The sequence below is a fragment of the Panulirus ornatus genome, chromosome 11, assembly GCF_036320965.1.
Source record: "Panulirus ornatus isolate Po-2019 chromosome 11, ASM3632096v1, whole genome shotgun sequence".
NCBI classification, from domain to species: Eukaryota; Metazoa; Arthropoda; class Malacostraca; order Decapoda; family Palinuridae; genus Panulirus; species Panulirus ornatus.
The window spans coordinates 49,901,373-49,907,372 of NC_092234.1; the positions used below are offsets into that span (position 1 = coordinate 49,901,373).

General features: G+C 47.3%; 1 protein-coding gene across 1 annotated transcript in view; it reads right to left on the bottom strand.

Annotated features, from left to right (window-relative positions):
- LOC139751148 (uncharacterized) overlaps positions 1 to 6,000 on the bottom strand; it is a 48,205-nt gene that overhangs the window by 7,257 nt on the left and 34,948 nt on the right. The gene's annotated exons all lie outside the window — the stretch shown is intronic.

Genomic DNA, 6,000 nt, shown 5'->3' on the forward strand with positions numbered 1-6,000 from the left:
GTCTTTATGATTATCTTGTTAAAAGGTGGAAATCGAGAGATTATATAAGTCTGTGGTGTGTGTCGTGAGTTGAACGGTACGGTGGCCCCCGACGTGTTTTGAAGAAGCTCGTGGCCCTCCTGTGTGGAGTGTGGCCCATCCAACTCTAACTGAAATCCTCCTCTGAAGTCTGAACGGGAAAGCGAGCAATTCACGTAGTCGGTGCAGAAAAAAAAGGAAAGATGAATTGCGCACGAGAACGATAAGACCTCGGAACCTCAACTTGAGAGAATACTTGACGATATTCTGATGGAGTTAACGATATTCTGATGGAGTTAACGATATTCTGATGGAGTTGACGATATTCTGATGGAGTTAACGATATTCTGATGGAGTTAACGACATTCTGATGGAGTTGACGATATTCTGATGGAGGAAGATATCCTGATGGAGTTGACGATATTCAGATGGACTTGACGATATTCTGGAGTTGACGATATTCTGATGGACTTGACGATATTCTGATGGAGTTGACGATATTCAGATGGAGTCTGAATGAATTCATTATGATCGTTGATCATGACCGTAGAGGATGTCTTGACTGTGTTATCTGACGAATTAATCTATCCCTGTCTGCACTTCAGGTACGAAGTACCTTATAAGTAATCCTTCCAGAAAGTGTTGTATACGCATGAGCAGGTACACACACACACGCACACACACACACACACACACACACACACATACACACAACCATGCATTCTTACATTTTTGTGCGAGACACCATGACAGAACTGACGAAGGATTTTGACGGATGCTCCAGTGCCTTGCCTCACATTAGTAGCTCTGCCTCCCTTCTGTATATTTCTCCATGTGCGTAAGACAAAATATACCATGTAGAGTTTACTGTCTTAAAACAGTTATGATGCCTCATGTTATTTGATTTTTATTAATAGTCTCTCCACAGACCAACTTATATGATGATTCAGAAATGCGTCGCGCATTCACGCTGACCGATGCTACTGAGACAGCAGGAGTCGTAGTGTTCATATTGAAATGTATCGGAACCCATCCGTAAAGTTAATTTTTTGGTTCGGTGTACAATACATGTGAGATGACGATAACGTTTGTCCTTTATATATATATGTATATATGTATATATATATATATATATATATATATATATATATATATATATATATATATATATATATATATATATTTTTTTTTTCATACTATTCGCTATTTCCCGCGATAGCGAGGTAGCGTTAAGAACAGAGGACTGGGCCTTTGAGGGAATATCCTCACCTGGACCTCTTCTCTGTTCCTTCTTTTGGGAAAAAAAAAAAAAAAAAATCCCTTCTATCTTCATGTATACAGAGAGATAGATGTATAGCTAGTTACTGGGTACGGTTTTCTTTGCTTGAAGAAACCTAAAGAAGTCCTCTTTCGCCTTCTTTCCCCTATAACGTGAGGAGCTCACGTTAATCTGGGTTCACATTAATTTCCCGAGGAGCTCACATTAAAATCCCGAGGAGCTCACATTAATCTGAGGAGCTCACATTGATCTCCCGAGGATCTCATATTAATCTCCCGAGGAGCTCTCATTGATCTCCCGAGGAGCTCACATTAATCTCCCGAGGAGCTCACATTAATCTCCCGAGGAGCTCAAACTATTCTCCCGAGGAGCTCACATTAATCTCTTGAGGAGCTGAAATTAATCTCCCGGGGAGCTCACATTAATCTCCCGAGGAGCTCACATTAATCTCCCGAGGAGCTCACATTCATCTCCTTCGTATCATTCTTTCTGTTTTAGGTGAGCTCCACCAGCAGCCATGGCCTAGATTGGAGAAATACTTTTACCCCTTACCTTGGCTGGCGGCCCGCAAAAACAAAAGAGTTGTGCTGGGAGGGGATCGTAGGTGAAGGATTATCATAATATTCTATAGACACTTCAGTGCGACTTGGGTGAGTTGGTGCGAGATGGCTTGAACACCGTTGTTGATCAGCGCAGGACGCGCGATCGATCAATCGGTTAGCGTGATGGAATACGAGAAGGGTGTCACACACGAAAGATAGAGTTCGCGTCGCTTTTAGGGTATTACAGTTGTTGCTGGCGTGTTATGTATTATTATTATTTGGAAAATAATATGTGAAAAAAAGAAAATAAAATCTATTGAATTTTGTAACCAAATGTTAGAATTTTCTCCGAGCTGAACCAGGTTCAAGATGCAAGGTAAAGCTCCTCTTATAAGATGTCTGTGGTGTCATGGAAAGTCGAGAGCAACGGTTCTTAACCCGTGGTCCACACAAGGATGAAAATCAGTCGATCGGTCGCTCAGTCACTCAGTCACTCAGTCCATGAGTCAATGCATAAATCTTACCATCGGTGTTATCTTTAGTAAGGATTTGGGTGGGATTATTTATTCTTGATCGCGATTTCAGACCTGATATGTTTTGCTGGATGTATGCTGAAGGTTGTCCACACAGACGGAGCGGGTACCTCTTTAAGTGCGCCACAGACGTAAAAAAAAAAAAGGTTAAGAACTTATGAGTTCGTAAGTAATGTGACTTAATGTCGTCCACTCTCATTCTAGGTGCTTGGAAACGCCTGCCGAAGGCAGGGGGTTTTAACCCAGGTTACGAGACTGGTAAAGTTCCAAGTTTTATCTTTTTATGAGGGGTTATAAAACGAGTTATGGCTCCTAAGACGTTCCGTTATTTAGGTAACGGTAAACAACTGTATTGAGGATCGTGGCTGAAAGGGACGTTTAAGTTGGGCAAGTTGAGAGTTCCATGTTAGACCCTTCGTTAGGATGGGCATAGTTAGAGCAGAGTCCCATCCTTCCATGTTAGACCCTTCGTTAGAAGAGGCATAGTTAGAGCAGAGTCCCATCCAGAGTTGTGGGACTTAACGGTGATGAAAAACTGTTCACTTCTCTAGACACTTGGAAACATGTAAAGTTGCATGAGTTTCTTGATATATAGACAACACCTAGAGTTGTACGATTACATCTGATACAGACAGCTGTATGAAGCTGAATGAGTACATCTGATACAGACAGCTGTATGAAGTTGAGTGAGTATATATGATACAGACAGCTGTATAAAGTTGAATGAGTATATATGATACAGACAGCTGTATGAAGTTGAATGAGTATATATGATACAGACAGCTGTATGAAGTTGAATTGAGTACATCTGATACAGACAGCTGTATGAAGTTGAATGAGTATATATGATACAGACAGCTGTATGGAGCTCAATGTGTACATCTGATACAGACAGCTGTATGAAGTTGAATGAGTACATCTGATACAGACAGCTGTATGAAGTTGAATTGAGTACATCTGATACAGACAGCTGTATGGGGCTGAATGAGTACATCTGATACAGATGTTATAACCCACTATTACAGTGTGACTCCCTACGACGGAAGGACTAGGCGATCCCTGGCTGTCTGCCGTGCTGTGTGTGTGTGTGTGTGTGTGTGTGTGGGGGGGGGGGGGGGGGGGACACAGTGAGGGAGCGACACAGTGAAGATAAAACCCGACAGAACACGACCTGGTAATGGCTACTTAATGGAGATAGAGTGTCTGTTAACTCACATGTTTACGATGACGGATGATTTCGAACATTATGGCTGTGTTCCTCGTCTTTTTATGTGTGTGTGTGTGTGTGTGTGTGTGTGTGTGTGTGTGTGCTTGTGTGACGGAGACGTTATTTGTGAACTGGTCTGTGTGCGGCGGGACTTAACCCATTATCACATCAGAATTATGGTCGACTTGATCGGTACATCGTGAGCTGTAAAGTCCATGTACACTTGAGTCAATACACACAGACACGTGTGGAACCCCTTTTCTTTATCACACACACACACACACACACACACACACACACACACATCCTGTTCGGAGCAACAATATCACATATTATTCAGGCTAATCTAACTGGTTCTAACGCTTTGTGAGTAAGCAAACAGCCACCACAGAAACGTCTCTTAAGTAGAGCCCGGGCGACAGAGCTCGGCTCTCGGGTTGAACGTAGCGCTGCTGGGATACAGATGCCCATTTGCACCTAAATTAAACGTTCGGTTCGATTTAGAGATCAGGGAGGTTCACACACGCCCGGGCCTTAGCTAATCACGGGCGGTGGCGGGCGCGTGTCTGCAGACGACCGGTCTTGGCTTTCGTGGAGGGAGGGAGGTCAAGAGATGTGTCAGCGACCAGAAAGTAAAAGTGGTATTGGCAGCGGCAGGTAATGGAAGACGGGCGGGGCAGGAGGCGGGTGGACGGGGCATGACTGTAGGAAAAGGATGGAGATTAACAATTACGATACTAAGGAAGTGGGGAAATGTGGTGCAAGTGGATTACGAGGACAGCGATTGGCCAAGTGGGGGGTGGCGGGGGAGGGGGGGAGTGGTTGTAGGAGGAGGGAGGAGGTGGAGGGTACACAAGGTGGCGGAGGGGAGGGAGGCAGGTGGGATCTTGGGGCCACCGGTGGTTCCCTCCTGTACCAGGAACGGGATCAAGGTCGCCCGCCAGGGGTACCGTTGTCTTGGGCTGCCAAGCTACCGGACACACACACACACACACACACACACACACACACACACACTGACTCACTTCTCGACTCTGTTGATGGCGCGTCCGTTCCTCGTGTGCTCGCGCTCGGAAAGTAATTAAGAGCACAGTCGATTGATCGACTGTCTTTATCTCAAGAGTCAGACCGTTGAGACCAGTCACCACACAACAGTCCACCACACCCTCCCCTCTTCCCACCCCCCTACCCTTGGGGGGAGGGGGTCTAGTTCAAGGGGGGCCATTTCCAGACCCGTCTTGTCCCAGATACTGGTGACCTCTCGGGAGAGAGAGGGAGGGGGAATGGGGATCTTTCCTCCTGATCCTGGCGACGACGCCCCGCGCCCCAGTGGAGCTGACGGCCGGACCACCGTGTCGTCGGTAATGGGTGGAAGAAAGTCACACCCTGGCCACTAGCTGGGGTCGTGATTGGGAAAGGGGGGGGGGAGGGTGCAGCTTGCTTGAAGGCCAGAATTTCGGGTACGGTGTGGGCGACTCCCCCGGGCGAAACTGGGTCATTACCACGTCACTTTCTGGCCCCTCGTCCAAGTTTTCGGGCCGTGTTCGTCGACGTTTTGATTCCAACCAGAAGAGACGGACGATAAAGAACAGAATCGAAGTGCTCGTCATAAGGTCGACTTTGATCTCTAAAGATGCGGTGGCAGGATGCCACTTCCTCCTCATTTTCCCCCTGAACCACTTAAGGTCGTAATTCCTCCATTCCGCCACAGTCATTTGGTTATCAGTAACTAAGACGGACGTAGGAACAAGATGCCATCTTTCCCGGAAAACCCAGACACAGTCGTCGTGATGACGTCAAAAGGTTGATGTTGGGAGAGGTGACAGAGTGAACAATTAGTCCCCCCACCACAGGGTCGTGCCTCTACCATGGGGGGTCCGGGAGAAGCTGTGGTGGCCTGAAGATTATAACACTGGGAGGGAATGGTCCCTTTATGGTCATCATCTGGTACGTGCAGCTGCTTGGTGGGGGTGGGTGGTGGTGCTGCTGCAATCACTGGTGTTGGTGGTGCAGCTGCTTGTGGTGGTGGTGGTGGGGTGCAGCTTGTGGTGGTGGTAGTGGTGTTGGTGCAGCTGCTTGTGGTGGTGGTAGTGGTGTTGGTGCAGCTGCTTGTGGTGGTGGTGGTGGTGTAGGTGCAGCTGCTTGTGGTGGTGGTAGTGGTGTTGGTGCAGCTGCTTGTGGTGGTGGTGGTGGGGTGCAGCTTGTGGTGGTGGTAGTGGTGTTGGTGCAGCTGCTTGTGGTGGTGGTAGTGGTGTTGGTGCAGCTGCTTGTGGTGGTGGTAGTGGTGTTGGTGCAGCTGCTTGTGGTGGTGGTAGTGGTGTTGGTGCAGCTGCTTGTGGTGGTGGTAGTGGTGTTGGTGCAGCTGCTTGTGGTGGTGGTGGTGGGGTGCAGCTGCTTGTGGTGGTGGTAGTGGTGTTGGTG